This window comes from Dinoponera quadriceps, unplaced genomic scaffold (genome assembly GCF_001313825.1).
Source record: "Dinoponera quadriceps isolate SergipeBrazil2010 unplaced genomic scaffold, ASM131382v1 scaffold566, whole genome shotgun sequence".
NCBI lineage: Eukaryota > Metazoa > Arthropoda > Insecta > Hymenoptera > Formicidae > Dinoponera > Dinoponera quadriceps.
This window is the reverse complement of record NW_014555972.1, coordinates 121406-136657: the sequence shown is the minus strand read 5'-3', so window position 1 is coordinate 136657 and position 15252 is coordinate 121406. Positions and strand designations below refer to the sequence as shown.

At 47.3% G+C, this 15252-nt stretch overlaps 1 protein-coding gene across 7 annotated transcripts in view; it reads right to left on the bottom strand.

The window, feature by feature from the left end:
• Positions 1–15252, bottom strand: part of LOC106746194 (serine-rich adhesin for platelets) — an 84533-nt gene that overhangs the window by 56616 nt on the left and 12665 nt on the right. Inside the window, exons 1-2 of one of the 7 annotated variants that reach the window (XM_014622491.1) lie at positions 5051–5145; positions 4319–4474 (exon numbers count right to left, since the gene is read on the bottom strand). The exons of 5 other annotated variants lie outside the window; for them this stretch is intronic. The gene's annotated coding sequence lies outside the window, so the exon portion shown is untranslated. Of the gene's footprint in view, positions 1–4318; positions 4475–5050; positions 5150–15252 lie in introns of those variants that run through there. One more of the 7 variants, XM_014622490.1, reaches the window with a different exon arrangement.

Below are 15252 nucleotides of genomic sequence, written 5' to 3'. Positions count from 1 at the left end.
TAACGCGACGGTAATGTTTTATTTAGCGTTATGGTACGAGGCAAAAATTACGCTCGCGATATCGCTGGCGTCAGCATCCGATGAGTATCCGATCGCTACGTTGAAGAATAAATTCGTATTCTCGATTAATCAAAACTAATTTGAACAACCTGTCAACTGTGTGTGGACCGTATAAATAGTCGGACGAAAATATGAAATTTCGCGTTGGCCGTTTTAAAGCCATAAATTATTTCTGATATTTAGCTGTTACATATTTACAGTTTGCATATTTATTGTATATTTATTAAATATATTTGTTGAATTCGCGTTTAATCAACTTATGCGCAAACGTGCTTATTTATCGCGCGAATTTTGCAAATCGCATGTATCAAGCCGCTCAATTTAATACTGAAAGCGAATGAGCGAGAGAGAGAGAGAGAGGGCTTTACGAGGCCGAGGAGGCGAAGGAAGGAATCTAGAAATTATATAAAAACTCGCAGAGTTCTCTACATCATTTCGTTCCCCGGCACGAAGGTGTTCGATCAATGTCGGGTCTAATTCCGCGGGCTTATTTCAGGCGTCTGGCCTCGTAAAGCATCCAGCGGTTTGTCGTCCCAACGGCAACCGCCGACGCAAACGTTCGTCCGTCACCGCGCTGATATCCGGGTCCCGGCTAATAAAAGTTGCGGACCTTCATTAATATTTCGGGACGTCTTTACACGAACGAAAGATTCCGAGCTCCTAAATTTCTAGCGTGAAGCCGTCGACCGCGTCACAGTATTTATGACCATGTGATTCTGCTAGAAATTGTCACTTTTATCTTCTCTCGTTAAATCTCGGTCTCACGTCAAGTAAGAATCAAATATACGTCTCAGTTTCAGCCGCGTTTCCAACAAAGCGAAAACTACACTTCGTCTATATTTTACAAATTCCCCCACGTGCCGTGATATTCCCGAGATCGTCCGAGATTCGCGGTTAAAGAAATTAGTATGAACGGTAATTAAGAAAAGGGACGGGGGAAGAATCTTAATAGCGATCCATTGCGATCGACGAAATTATCGTGACGCGGAGATCCACGGTGTACTGGCTCAGCGAGCACACGAAGCCGATGGATAAATTTAAATAACGCTGATCGCAGCCGCGTAAATACGTGCGCACGCACGCGGACGGGCGAACATCGTGCGCGAGAGGAGCGTTCGATGATATTGTTCGGCGGAGCTTCGGCGGAGCTTTACGCGTAGCCAGAAGTTGAGCCAAATTCGTTTTGGCTTTCGCAAGTCTCTCCGGCGCACATCGCTGACGTCGAAGGTCGCCGCGAGGACCGATCGCGCTTCCGAGCCGACACAATGACGAGGAGCTAGTGCATTAGGAAACATTGTTACCGTTAGACGAACCACTTGTTGGATCTTGAAGCGAAGTCTCTACCCGCCCCCCCCCTTTTCTCTCTCTCTCTCTCTCTCTCTCTCTCTCTCTCTTTTCCTCTATCTATCGATCTCTTCCTCTCTCTCTCTCTCTCCCCTTCCTGCCTCCCTGTATGTGTCGACGATGCAACAGGCAGCGAGTAGCGATTGTATTAACAACTTTCATGGGCGTTGCCGCGAGGATGAAACGGGATGCTAATTCTGACACTTCGACTGTGTGAACCTCGAAACTTTACCGAGCCCGCCGGGCGAGGAAGCGAGCAACCGAGAGAGAGAGAGAGAGAGAGAAAGAGAGACTCCCGCCTCCATTATTTCAATCCCCGCGCCTTCGGCTCACTTTAATTGCGCGATCATATTTCGCACGGGATCAACGGAGATTTTCCGGTCTTCCGAAAGAATTCACATTGGCCCCCGGTGTATTCTCGCGCGCCGACCCTCATCTGCGGGGAACATCGTGAATAATGCGGCTGACGATCCCGCCGTGCCTCCTCGCGGCAATCTTTTGTAATGATAATGACAACGATCGTAACGAGAGGCGTTCCTTTATCCTTGCTGTCATTATAACGATTTCGGCTCTTGAACCGTGCGAGGTACGACGTGCTTTCGCGCAACACACCGAGGAGTTTTCGGTGATCGAGGGAAGAATTATACGCGGCGTACCTTTTGTCTCGCGGTCTCCCTCTAAATTTCCTGGAGTGAAAGCTCATTCGTAACAAACGAAAAGTAACAGTATCTTCGCTCAAAGCGACAGTGAAAATATCGCTATTCGAGATCGTGATAATGAATGTTTCATTCAAGCTTTTAGTGGATTCTGGCTCCATATAGGCAAATATTTCAATCGGTCGGAGTGAATATGTTCCTCTGGCGGTAGAATACATTAGAGTCCTGGATATAAATGAAGAAGCGACATTGGGTAAGATCGGTTCGATCGGCTGTCTGTCATACGACCTGGGAGTCATGTTTCCTCAGAATTATACTACTTCCGTTACAATTTTAGTACATCATGACTAAAAAAGAATCCTTTTTTTAATGTGCCGAGTTATAACGAGTAGCTATAAAATATGGGAAGAGTATTCTTACTCAGACTAATTATTGAAGTTACCCTCCCTCTTGCAACCTAATCTAACGTTTCTCACCCATCTTCCTTCTTTCACTTCCTTACACGTTTGCTCTAAAGTCAATTCACAGTCAGATCTTATATTTAAGTTCGTCTTAGGTTCATTTCTAGATGCCGTGCGACTTATTTTACTGGCTATGAAGCGTCTGAAAATAAACTTAAAACGATCTTAAATATAAGATTTGGCTACGAATACCAGCTTAAGTATTATCGTAGAAAAAAAGATGGTTGTTTTTCGATATATATTTAACGACTATCGATATGTCGAACTCAGTGTCGCTCCTCTGTTTACATCTATAGTTCTCAAGTACATCAGATTCACTCTTCAATTTCGAGAGAAAGTATTCACTCGGCGATTCAGAGTGGAGAATTTGCTCTAAACGAACGAAAAGTCACTCGAATGACTCGGTAGACGCTTTATATTCCGAGTGAGATTTCATTCCAAGAAATTCGGATAGGTCTTTTTACGTCGATGCCAACAGCGAGTGAGAAATAGTGAGACGAGAGAACGTTCGCGTCTACGTCGTGTTGAGCGCACGATGAAAATGTAGCGGGAACTTGACGAATCCCATAAGAAACCAGGACAGAAGCGTCTTAGAAGCTCCATCGCGTCTATTGGATTTTTCTGTCGCGCGCGGATATTAGATTTGCAGGCGGCTTTTTGCCCGAGCACTTAAAGCGAGACGCGAGCGCGTCGCGTAATGCGGAATTTCCGAGTGTCATGCGCTCGCGAAATGCGGCTGCACGTGGCGCATCATTATTCTCGCGGAGTGGAATAAACAGCGTCGCCGAATGATTCAGCTGTTTCCTTTGTGCCTGAGAGCGCGACGGGCCCGCGCGCGCGCGTGGCAAAATTTGCGGCCGACATTTCGAAAAGGGGAGCGTAGCAGCAGTTTCGAGACCCCTTTTCTCGTCTACATTCATAGAGAGATACGTGTCGTAATTGAACGCCCCGCGATATTCACCATGGAGATCTAAATTTGTCATCTATTACCATCCGAAAGGTTCGCGAAATAACACCGACGGGGTTCGTTGCTTCCATATGCCGCTTTATTCGATTTCACCTCTGCCCTCGTAACGTGTTTTTTATTCATTCAGCCGATCGCGTCATTCGTTAAAATTCAAAGAAATTAATAACGCCGATCGTTGGTCGAGCGACACTTCGCGCGTCTGAAAATGGTTCTTTATTAATATTTTATTTTCTATATAGTCGTATGTTGAAAGATATATATTTATTTGGAATTATTCAAAATTTGTTTTATCACGCGTCGTGTTGGCGCAATTAACCAAGCGCGTCCAAGCTGGATTTTTGCAACCAGGACGCACGTTAAAACGAGGGGGGACAGAGGTGGAAGAGAGGTGTTTTGCCACGCGTATAAATTAGCGGATAAGTCCACGTTCTTGAATTACCACACGGTCAGACCCTAAATTCGGTCCGATCTAATGGCCGGTCTAGATCCTGAGTGATCGCGGGGACCTGCTGTGCACTTGCGTCTAATCAACAAATCCTAAATTGCTCATAGAGCGACGGGCACTGTCGAATAATTTCCCCGACCACGGAGGGAGAGGGAGGGAGAGAGACAGAGAGAGAGAAAGAGAGAGAATGCGCAGCGTGTAATTTGTGTGGCGACTAATGTCGCGTAATCTCTCGTGCGCTCTCGCTGATGTAAACGAACGGGATGAATCTCCCTAATTTCATTCAGCCAGACATTCAGCGACATTAAGGATGCGCGCGAGCGTGTCTCCGTATTTCGCCGTCGAAATACGGGGGAGGACGGGGGGAAGGAAGGAGGCTACGTACCCCATTGAAAATGTGCTTCAAAGTAATCCGAGTTAGGCGCGAGCTTCGAGAGACCGGGAGACACCCTTGTTCCGCGACTCGAGGACTCGTCGGAGTACCGTCCCCTTTTTTACGATTATTCTCTTCTCCCGAACTATCTCTATCCGCTTGTTTTTACTAGCAAGAGAGAAAGAGAGGGATCGATACGCTTCTCGATTTTCCGCGCGATCTCCGCTAGCGTAGCTCGGTCACGCGTAGACAATTTTCATTGCTCGCGGAATTAAAAGCGAAGGAAAGGACGACGGATAAAATGGACCGATTTCGGCTCCCGGAGCGGCAAGTGGAAACGGCATGTTTCTTTTTTTGTATCTTTGAACTACTGAATTTGATTTCGACCTATAAAAAATTTTAATTTGTCGGGAAAATGTTAAAATCAGCATGCGAAGCTATTGAATATATAAGAATGATAATGTCGATTTTAATTTGTCTCCCGACAAATGAAAATGTTTCAGAAGTCAGAGTCAGATTCAACGGCGCAAAAACTACGAACGAAAAAGATACTATTTTTATTTGCCACTCCGGGGGTTCAAAATCGGCCTATCTTATCCATCGTCCTTCCCTTACCCGCTTGGCACGAGCGATCCGCCCCCGAATCGTGCCCGCAGAAAAAAAAAGACAAGTGCTTGCGAGAAAAAATTTTACGCGTGAAAAGGGAGACGGATGAAAAAAAAAATGAGTGCAAAATTCAAATACCCGTGTTCGTGTGCGAGTCCGTCGGAGCGCGAGCGTTATCCGGCTCGGGTACACTGTCACGATGCGAATGTCGGGACACCCTGCTGATGATCCGGCGGTACGCTGACTGATCGCGAGTTCGATCCGCGATCCGTCGGCGGCTCGCGCTGTTCACGGGGGCGCCCGCTATCGATCCATCCGCGACGACGGCACGCGCCAACAACAACAACAACAGAGAGACAATGACAGTGGCAACGACTATAGGGCGGAAGGTATTTGGCACTTGTCGCGAACAAAAGACGCGCTTCCGGTGCGCGCGCACACGCTACTACAATGGTCGAGGGCGGCGCGTGGACGGATCGCCGCGCTTCTGGAATCGCTCGGTCCACACGGGATCCAGCGTACTGACACTTCTCCACCTCGACGTCACTCGCCAGACTCGCGCACGACGCGCGCGAGAGCTATACTTAGCCTCGGGAGGACCTTCGATTTCCGGCGGCTCGTTTTCGGCGAACGATCCGACGGCGAAAAACGCAGCCGGCGGAATATACGCGAAGGCTGACGCGCGCGGATCGCCCTCCGGGAAAATTTCGAGCGTGTCCTCGCCGTGTCGGACGTCGGATACGTGTGTATGTACGTGTCTCGTGTTTCCCGCGAATTTTCGAAGCGGACACGCCGCTCGCGCGGATGTGATTCTTCCTCGTTCCGACGTGGCCGCGTTGTTCCCGAGGTTTTGCAATTTATTCGCGATCGGACGCGACAATTTCGCTCTCTCCCTTGTGCACGCGTGGCCGAGTTGTCGCGAAGTTTATCGATGACTCGTCGATACGTGGGTAGGGTATTCGACATGTTCGAAGCTTCGAAATTTCGGTATAACTATTCGACCTCGTTTGAGGACGGAGTTCGAAGGTTGGAAGTCGAATTATTCGAAGTTTCGAAATATCGAAGCCGATAATAAAACTAATTTTGGAGAGTGCTATAAAATGCTGTGCAATTGGAGGGTATCGGTTTAATCCAGATTACATGAAGACGTCTTAAGACGTATAAGGTCGTCTTTGAGATATCTTTTAGACACACGTGTTGTTCGGGTGAGTATCTTTAATTCAATCTTAAGATTGATACTTGTCTAGTTGAAAACAAAGTGAACGAAAAAAGAAACATAAGTAACAGGCAACAAATCTCATCAACTTTATTTTAATTCCTTTCAAAATGAATGCAAATTTTGCCGTGATATGTAACAGCATATGAATAAAATTACATCCTTTAAGACATTCAGAAATAAATACTATTTACTATATCTATTAGTGTTTGAAATTTTACATTAAAAAATTTTATTATTCGAATATAACGTGTTGAAGTTTCGAACATAATTTTTCGCTCTAACGTGTAGTGGACTGATCCGATGACGAGAGTTCGATCTATGATTTGTAGCTCGTTGCCGGCTCATGTTCCTCGCGGAGGCGTCTGCTACATAGACGTATAATTAATTCATTGTATCTTGTGGCGCGTGTCAATAATAATTATTTATCTCGGCACGCGTAGCCGACGAATAGATCTTGAAGACGTCGTGAGAAACGACGATTCGGTGCCAAGTTGGAGAGGAAAATTCGCTTCGACCGACTACGTCGGTGTTAGCGATCTCTGTCAGGGATATCGCAATCATTGTCGATGTTTATGATCTGCGTGTCGATAGGCACTCAAACGAATCGGGGGAAAAAGTCCGAGCTAAAGTAGCTCGCTCGCTCGCACTATGACAATTAACGGTGCGATATTGTTTTCCCCAAAGCGCGCAATAATGAATTCGATGGCTGATTTCCAATTATTCGTTTTATAGAAACAGGACGACATGATACATGTAACGAGGACCATTTAATAATCGTTCCTGTTTAATGTCCTGTTTAATGTCAGCATTAATATGCATTCTGTCGGGGCCGGATCGGCGGATATTTCCCCGTTCGATCCGCGGTGGCCAGCTGCGAATTGCTGCGGCGAACGATATTGCGCCAAATGGCGCAAGTTCGGACGGTTATTTTCTTATCAACGAAAACGGAAAGCGCATACCAGTGAAATACGTAAACTCAGGCTCGCGTAGACAACGCCGAGAGCCGTCGCCAAGTCGTACGTCGTTCACGTCGAAAACAGATTTTTTCCTCAAGCTACTTTCAGATCTCCGGATCGCCCTTTCCTCCGTTTTTCTCTTTTCCTCCTTCCTCCTTTCCTCCTCCTTGAGGTCGACGTCTAATTTGAATAATCGGGTTTCGTGGAAAAAAATATCAATAGGAAATTGCACTTTCGGTCGTTTTCCATTCGACCGCACAGCGGATCGAGCGGAACTATCGCATGAGCCGCCATTGACATAGACCATTCAGCGACGAAACGTCGCATCCGTCCTTTCGTCCCCAAATAAGTTTCACCCGAATGGCAGGTGAGTTCACGCAAAATCCGATTTTCGCGAATGAACTCCGTGTAACAGCCTGAACACATATGCATGCGAAGGAGAGTGAAATTGTCACATTCGATCATTAATGCCAGAAAAATTCAGGGATGACAATAACTCTCAGCTCGGTGACGGAATTCCAACCTGAAGAGACAGCAGCGAGATGTAATCAAAGAACATCGGTGCTTCGATTCACCGTTTCGAAAACGTAGAAACGTTAATCCCGAAGGTCATCGAATTAGGAAGTAAAATTGCAAAAGATTGATAATACCCGAGACGACATTTTAAATTCTTCATTAAGTCGGGGAGATAGGAAAAATTTGCAAATATAGTTCGAGTTTGTTCTTTTTCGCATTTTCGCAACCGGAGAAGCAAATTTTACTGCGGTCGAGCCCTTCGATCGTCACGACGGAGAAGGCCGATCGCGTCGATCGCTCTGCGATTTCGGCTCGGCGTTCGCGCCAAGTGGCGGGCGACCACCACCGCCGTCGGCCGGCTATATTTAACCGGCGTGCGTTATCCGCAGCACGCGGCACCGCTTATTTTCAACGCGATCTTCGGCGGCCGCGACGGCCCGCGGTTTATCGACCAGAGCTTTTCTCACGCTGGCAAGACAGTTTTCTGCACGGCCGGGGGAATTATCCGGCCGGCTTACACGCGAGCCTCGGGAGAGCTCTCTCGCTTGCTGCAATTTAACGAGTCGATAACTGCAATTTCGCACCCCGGAAGGTAGCACCTCTCTCTCGCTTTTCGCGGCATCTCGGCCGCGTTCGACGTCTCTGACGTTCTAAAAACGCGCTCTCGCGCTCCCCCGCGCGTTCTCTCTGGCCCGTATCCGCGCAGGGAAAATAGAGTCTCCGATTGCTATCCCGGCCTCTTGGCTACGCGCACGGACGCGGCTTCTCGTACGTTCCGACGTTTCCACTCGGAACTGGGTTGCTTTCGTGGCTTGTACAGCGGAGGCGGAGGGAGAATTTCTATTATTAGCGTCGCGGAGACGCGTGAAATCTAATGTACGACCTCATTAATGGAGGCGCGTGATAAGTAAACGGCGGTATTCTTTTTCTAAGACTTCGGACGTCTGCCGAGGGTTAGGAGAACACTTCTCCCTCCGCCATTTTCTTTCTTTTTAGCGTTAATTCGGCCGGCGTGGGTTTTTTCAATTACCGGCTTTCATTAAGTTATCCACCCCGTAGCTACTCTCATTTGTCGGGCCACAGGGTGAACCCGCGCGCGGGGGGGGTGCCATGCGGAACGGCGGAGAAAAAGCTTGATTTCAGCTTTCGCCACGGTAAGACGGGGACGGTTTCGTTCTTATTTTGTCCTCGGCTTCGCGGCGAAAACCGCGACCACGATCTCGTAAATACGGCCGATTGTCTCTTCCGCTTCTTGCGGCAAGTTGCTTTATCGCGACGCTACGCTTTATCTCCCGCTTGGGGAGGAAACGCTCTTCCCGTTCGACGCACTCTAAAAATGATTAATCCCAGGTAAACGAGTAACGAGACAAAACACTCGATCGTCGAGCGAGACGCGAATCGCGCTCTCTTCGTTCCTCGAGTTTCACGAAATCGCCTTCCGCAGAACGGGAATTCCGTTACGGGGAATGCGTTACATTATCGCGTCGTTAGTTCCGACTAACGCACGCTTGAGGCGAGAAACCTCGGACGAATTTAATTAATTCCGAGAGCGCAATGAAAGACCGTTTAGAATTCTTCGGGTCTCGTAACTCGTCGACTTAAACGCGAACGTGGTGATCGCGCGACCGCCGTATAATACCGCGATTAGCTCGTATATAAAGCGATATAGCGCAGCTATTTTTGGGGAGGGGGGGAGGCGCGAAAAAACCCGGATATTTATTCGCGCGTTATTGTTAGATTCGCGCGCCGGATCGCGGCGGGAGATCGTGAGTACATCGAACACAGAGCGTGATCCCTCTCTTTCTCTTCTGTCTCGCTTGTTTTTTTTCTCTCTCTTTTTTTTCAATTTCCGCGATACCTGCAAGATCGAAATCCCTCAATACACGCCTTCGCATATATCTCACGGTAAATTGCGTTAGTCCCGCGCTGAAACACATACATGTAGAAAGAGAGGAAGAGAAAGAGTGAAAAGAGGGGAGGAGGTGGGGAGAAAGATATCTCACCCTCGTTCGATGAAATTTATTCGCATTGTACGGTTCGTTCGCGCGCTTTCTTTCAGCTCGCCGTGTATCTCAAAGGGAAATAAATTACGGGGACTTATCGTCTCTCGCGCTTTTTCTAAGCTCCCGCACTTGCGAACCGAATAACGGCCCTTAATTAATACCCCTTGGGGTACTTCCGTTTTTGATTATTCGCCATTTGTCATGGACGCGACTGTATAAATACGACGCGTTTCACCATTGAGAGTTCCCTCGCGCTATTGAATGGAGGGCCTCGCCTCTTTCGCGCGCTCTAAGACGCGCGCCGTAATTATCGATTTATATTTGACCGCGGGACCACGTTATTTTCCTAGAGTTTTTCAATTAATCCGCACGAACGCTGTATAGCTGCTCTTTTATTCAGATGAAATAGAGAGAGCGAGCGAGAGAGAGAACGAGCAAGAGAGAGAGAGAAAGAGAGAGAGAGGGCGGGAGGGAGAGAGGGGGGAGAGAGAAAGAGAGAGAAATCGTAGGTTGACGGCCAACAATAGAAAGCCGTGGAGAATCGGAACTATGTTGGGTCAACAAAGAGATAATCAGCGTGCCTCGCATTGTTAATCTTAATTAACTCTTCGTCGTAAATCAGGAGCGCGACGTGGCGGAAAGAGTTCGCAAATTGTCGCTAATCAAATATTACTTCGTCGCTGTTCCGACGATGTTCTTCCGTCGACCGTGTGATGCGAACGCCGCGTCGGGAGCCAATTTCAGACGATCGGTAATTCGCGGCAGGATTTAGAAAAGATTCCTGTTTGTAATAAAAGAAAAAGTACGCAGAGTCAGGATTTCCTTCAGAAACGTGTATTTGCACCAGTAAATCTTCGAATATATATTAAAAGTACAAAATTATGTATTGAAAAGAGTCCACTGAAATTTTTATGTTATTTTAACATGGAGAACATGTTAAAAAGTGTATAATGTATATGTTGAATTAAGATATTCACTTTGTTAACATATTAATTTTTAATATATTCATCTTGTTCAAATAACAAAATTTCAGTGGACCGTTTTCAAAAATTAACATAACATTTTTCATGTATAATAACGTTTATTTTCTTGCTAGTAAAAGGAGAATTTACCATTAAAAACATAGATAAAAAATAAAGCAAAATTTACTCTCTCCATATCGAAAGACAAAAATAAAGCAATATATAAAAATTAAAAATAAGTAGAAAAATAATATTCCGTATCAAATGATACATAAAATTATCACTCGAATTCTGTCACGAATTATAGGTCGTCCAAAGTGAGCTCTAATGGAAGCTCTAATCGTTAATTCTCTCGCAATATTTCCCCTCGGCATGTTTGATACAGAAAGAATAGCTTATAGGTATATAATAAATAACCCGAATCGCGTGCTAGAAAAAAATTACGAAAAATTAATCACGAGGCTATTTATTTCTCTTTATGATAATTGTTAGGGGCGCACACACACACACACATTCATAAAGAAACTCTAAGTATGCCCGACGACCTGGGGTTTATTTCGTGTGTTCTGACTTTAAACGAGGTCGACGTAGCAGTACGTATTCCGGTTAATTTTGAACACTTTGCATATTCTAAGTGCGAGCGCGTAACTTAAACACCGCAACAGATACGACATGTGGGATTACGTGCTAGGTACGAGGAGAGGAGGACCGTCTTGGGAAGAAATCCGCAGATTTGAAATGCAAATGCGAGCCCGCAAGTATGTATCAAACTCGGGGTGAGCGTTCCGATTAAATTTGCAGTTTGCGACTTTTCGAGAGGCGCCTCGACCTGGCAGACCATGTGGAATAAACCGCGAAGGCGCGTGCCTCACGTTAATCAGATACGCGAAAGTACAACTCCTCGGCGAAGCGAGACGTAACGAATCTCCGTCCGTGCGGACGCACGAGATGTGAAATTTAACTGTTATACCGACGTTAAAAGAAAACATAAAAAAACACCGTGTATTCGAGAAATACGATTGATATTGTTCATTAACAATTCGACGACTCCCTGCGGAAGAGTTTCGACCATTTCTTCTTAACGGTCGCATCATTCCCGAAGTTTCCCCGACCGAGGCATTCACTGGTTTTCCGCCTTTCTCTCGTCCAATCGTCGCGAATAACTTCGTAGCGCAATTTTCTCACCGCAACGCATTTTTATCAGGCTCGCCAATCTTTCAGAGCTTCGTTAAAGTGAGACACGTTCACATCAGGGTTTCAGCGCGTTCACGCGGAATAAGCGAAGACGTGTTCTCCATTATCATTCCCGGTGAAGACAAGCTGAACGATCTTCCATCGCGATTATAATTAGCAACTCGAATTGTATCATTTTCCTTCGATATGGACGTATGGACGCGCGCGATGAAAGTCTCACTCGCGTTATCGATTTCCGCGGAGGCCACGTATCATCCTCCACCATTCGGGCTCGTTTCATTCTAACTTGAATTTTTCATGTTGTTCGATTCGCGCGAGGGGTGCGAGTTTGACCCAGAGAGTGAGAAAGAGAGGACCAGGGGGTCACGACTTCTCGATGGTGACGGAAGCGTCATTTTTGGGCCGTTTAACGCTTAGGAGGCAGGCGGTGACGCGCCATCTTCACAGCTACACGCCAAAGTTATAACGGCCCAAGTTTTTCTCTGTTTACTCCCGAGAGCCCGGGCTTTATTTCGTTGGGGACGTGGGTAAGATAGATAGAGACGGTCCCGCGCACGTGTACACGTATGCACGTGCTCGTGTTGTGTGTCTGTGTATGGGTGTGTCGCGAGAGATTTGACAATGGACGCCGAGAGTGTATCGATTCTAAGGTTCAAACCGCTGGCAGGCAGTCTCGCGATGTGAGGAAGCACACAGATGGTTTACGATAAATACCAAATTGAAACGTGAGATCACTCATTGTTTCGCATACCAACCTCCGGCCACAGCCCCTCGATGAATGCAGCGAACGCGCATTCAATCGCAACGTGTAATTAATACGCGATTGGAAAGAGCAGTTATTCAATAGCCGGTATTATCTTCGGAGCGTTCGATACTTGCGTTTCGAAAGTGTCAGATTCGGGGAGGGGGGAATTGTTCGCGGGGAAATTAATGTAAAAATTCATACACATCGAAAACCTAAATGAAATATGTGAAACAACGCATGATCTTTCAGCGTTATAATGAAACAGAATTTTTATTTGATGCAGAACGTGCAACGCAAGTTTTCGTCGAGTCTTTCCAAGTTTCGCAGACGCAAACACACACACACACGCACACATGTTCTCAACGCTGACGTTAACACGATTTCATTAAATCGCAAAACGCCCTGTAATTGCTTGTACTCAAAACACGCGCTTTAATCTGTTATTATGAATTATAAAGTATAATTCGTTATAGAAAGTATTTTACCAAGGCGAAAGTAAACCGATCTGATACGCCGCCGCGCCACCGGCCTCTTACACACCCCTTTTAAGGCGCGCAATTACGTACGATTGATTTCTGTCCTCTTGCCGTTAAGTAACGGACACGTGGTAAAGCACCAAGGGGCAGCTGCCGCTATCATTAATGCAAAATCTCGAACGGTGTTAAACCTCTTACGTGAAATTTGCATAATGCATAATACAGGCTACATGAAGGTGAGATGGGAGGAGGGTGGGGAAGGGAGTACTGCAGGAGAGTTCGACGTAAAGTCGCAATTTTCTTGCATGACCGCCATTACACGTATCTAATTGAACGATACTTTTATGCAAAGGCATTTGCGAAATTTGCATGCAATAACGACCCCATTATTTTTCATTGCGAAATGCTCTCAGAGCTCGCGTATCCCCTCTCCGCCACCGGGGAAACTCACGGTTCTACGGTAAATTTTGTATTAAGTTGTTAAGGTAGAAAGGACCGTTAATACACCTCTTAAATCGCCGAGGCGTGACGAACGAGAGTGGCAAGGATTATCCGCGGGGGGTGGGGAATGGGGGTAATTTAACGGATGCGCACGTAATGCCGAAAATTATTCGATTCGCGCGAACAGCGGACGATCGGCGGACAGCGTCGGCCGAGTAACGATAATCCACAACATATTCGCGGGAGCAGTTTCTCCTGTCGCGCTCCTTCCCCCTCGCCCCCTCCCTTTCAATCCTCCTGTCCCGTCCTGAGAATTTACGGACTTCGAGATCCGATCGCCGATAAATACGGCAGGAGAGTCATGCGCATACACACTCGCGGGGAGGCGCGCTACTTTATTATCCTACGTGATCCTCGTTACGAGAAACTGCCGCGTAAACAGGAGACGCGTCACGCGGAAGGCCGGAAGAATAATAGGCGGGGAAATAAAACGCGCCACGACGACGAGACAGCCAGCCCGGCGGGGTAGGTGGGGTGGCTCTCTCGCCTTCGCGTCGTCTCGCGCGAATCGTCTCTCCTCGTTTGCACAGCGAGCGGGGCGCGATGGGGCGAATCTTATTCGGATTCTCGCGGGTAGGCGACCGGGTAGGGTAGCTAGGTATAGTGGATAGATTGGGAGGTAGGTATAAAGAAGATCAGAGGCAAGTTTCCTGAAGCGAGAGGCGCAGATACACGCTTTATGCACTCGCTCTCGACAGCATCGCGGTTCTCGCGCAGCGACGGCAGCGTTTTCTTATTTACGAAGAGCCGTATCATCGGGAACGTCGATTGCAAACCCGCCGTCTGCTTCCGGGCCGAACGACGACGGAGGGCTCAGTGGTGATGTAACGCGACTCGTTAGCCCGCGACAAGGGACTCCGCCGGCTGGGAAAACGGGAGTGAAAACAGCGGCAGCGTCGGGAGCAAGTTTCACGCCGATGCAGTCGCGATTCGATCTATTGTCCACGTCGACGCAGCGGAATCGAGTTGCGCTTTTGAGCTTTGCGATTTTTTGACGATTTTTCCGAGGCTCTTGGATTTACGCCCCGCGGCTGAAGCGCGACGATCTGTCTGGTGCTTTGATTTCTTTCTTCTTGTTTTTCCAATTTTTCAGACTTTCCACGCGTGAATGCATGTATTTATGAGTCGCTTGGACGCAACAAGAGAGAAAATGAGAGAGAGGGAAAGAGAGGGAGAGAAAAGAGAACAACGAGTGAGGAAAATCGTCGCGACCAGCTGCGAGCGGCCGCTTTAAATCCACGGCACTCTGCGTGATAATTCCCGATTTTCGGTCGGTTCGCGCGAACGGCTTCTCGCTTTAATCACCGCGAAGAAACGTGACGCGACCGTGCGTCATGGCTACGCGCCGTTAAGCACGGAGAGCCGGAACACGGAAGCTCAGGTTCTGAGCTTAAATGACCATCCTTTGTCCGGCAGTTAACATAGTTGTGCTTTCGGACGAGGAGTCAGATTTTCGTAAAGGTGTAGTACTCACGTACCGTTGCGAGACCGCAATAAGATTGCTCTCCTCTCCCTCCGCCCCATTGTCGTGACGCTTTATGTCATCTCGCGGAAGAATCAAGCGCGGTACTCCGACATCGCGTATACAGGGTGTCCCAGACCACCCGATCTCACCCGATTTTTTCGTAAACGCGACATTTTAAAGAAAAATGTTTCAGACAAAAGTTTTGTGACTTCGAGGGGCACATAAGATGGTGTCATTGGTTTGACCTTGGATAGTCGTTTGAAGATCACGTGAAGGTCACCTTTAATTTCTTAAATGGAAACC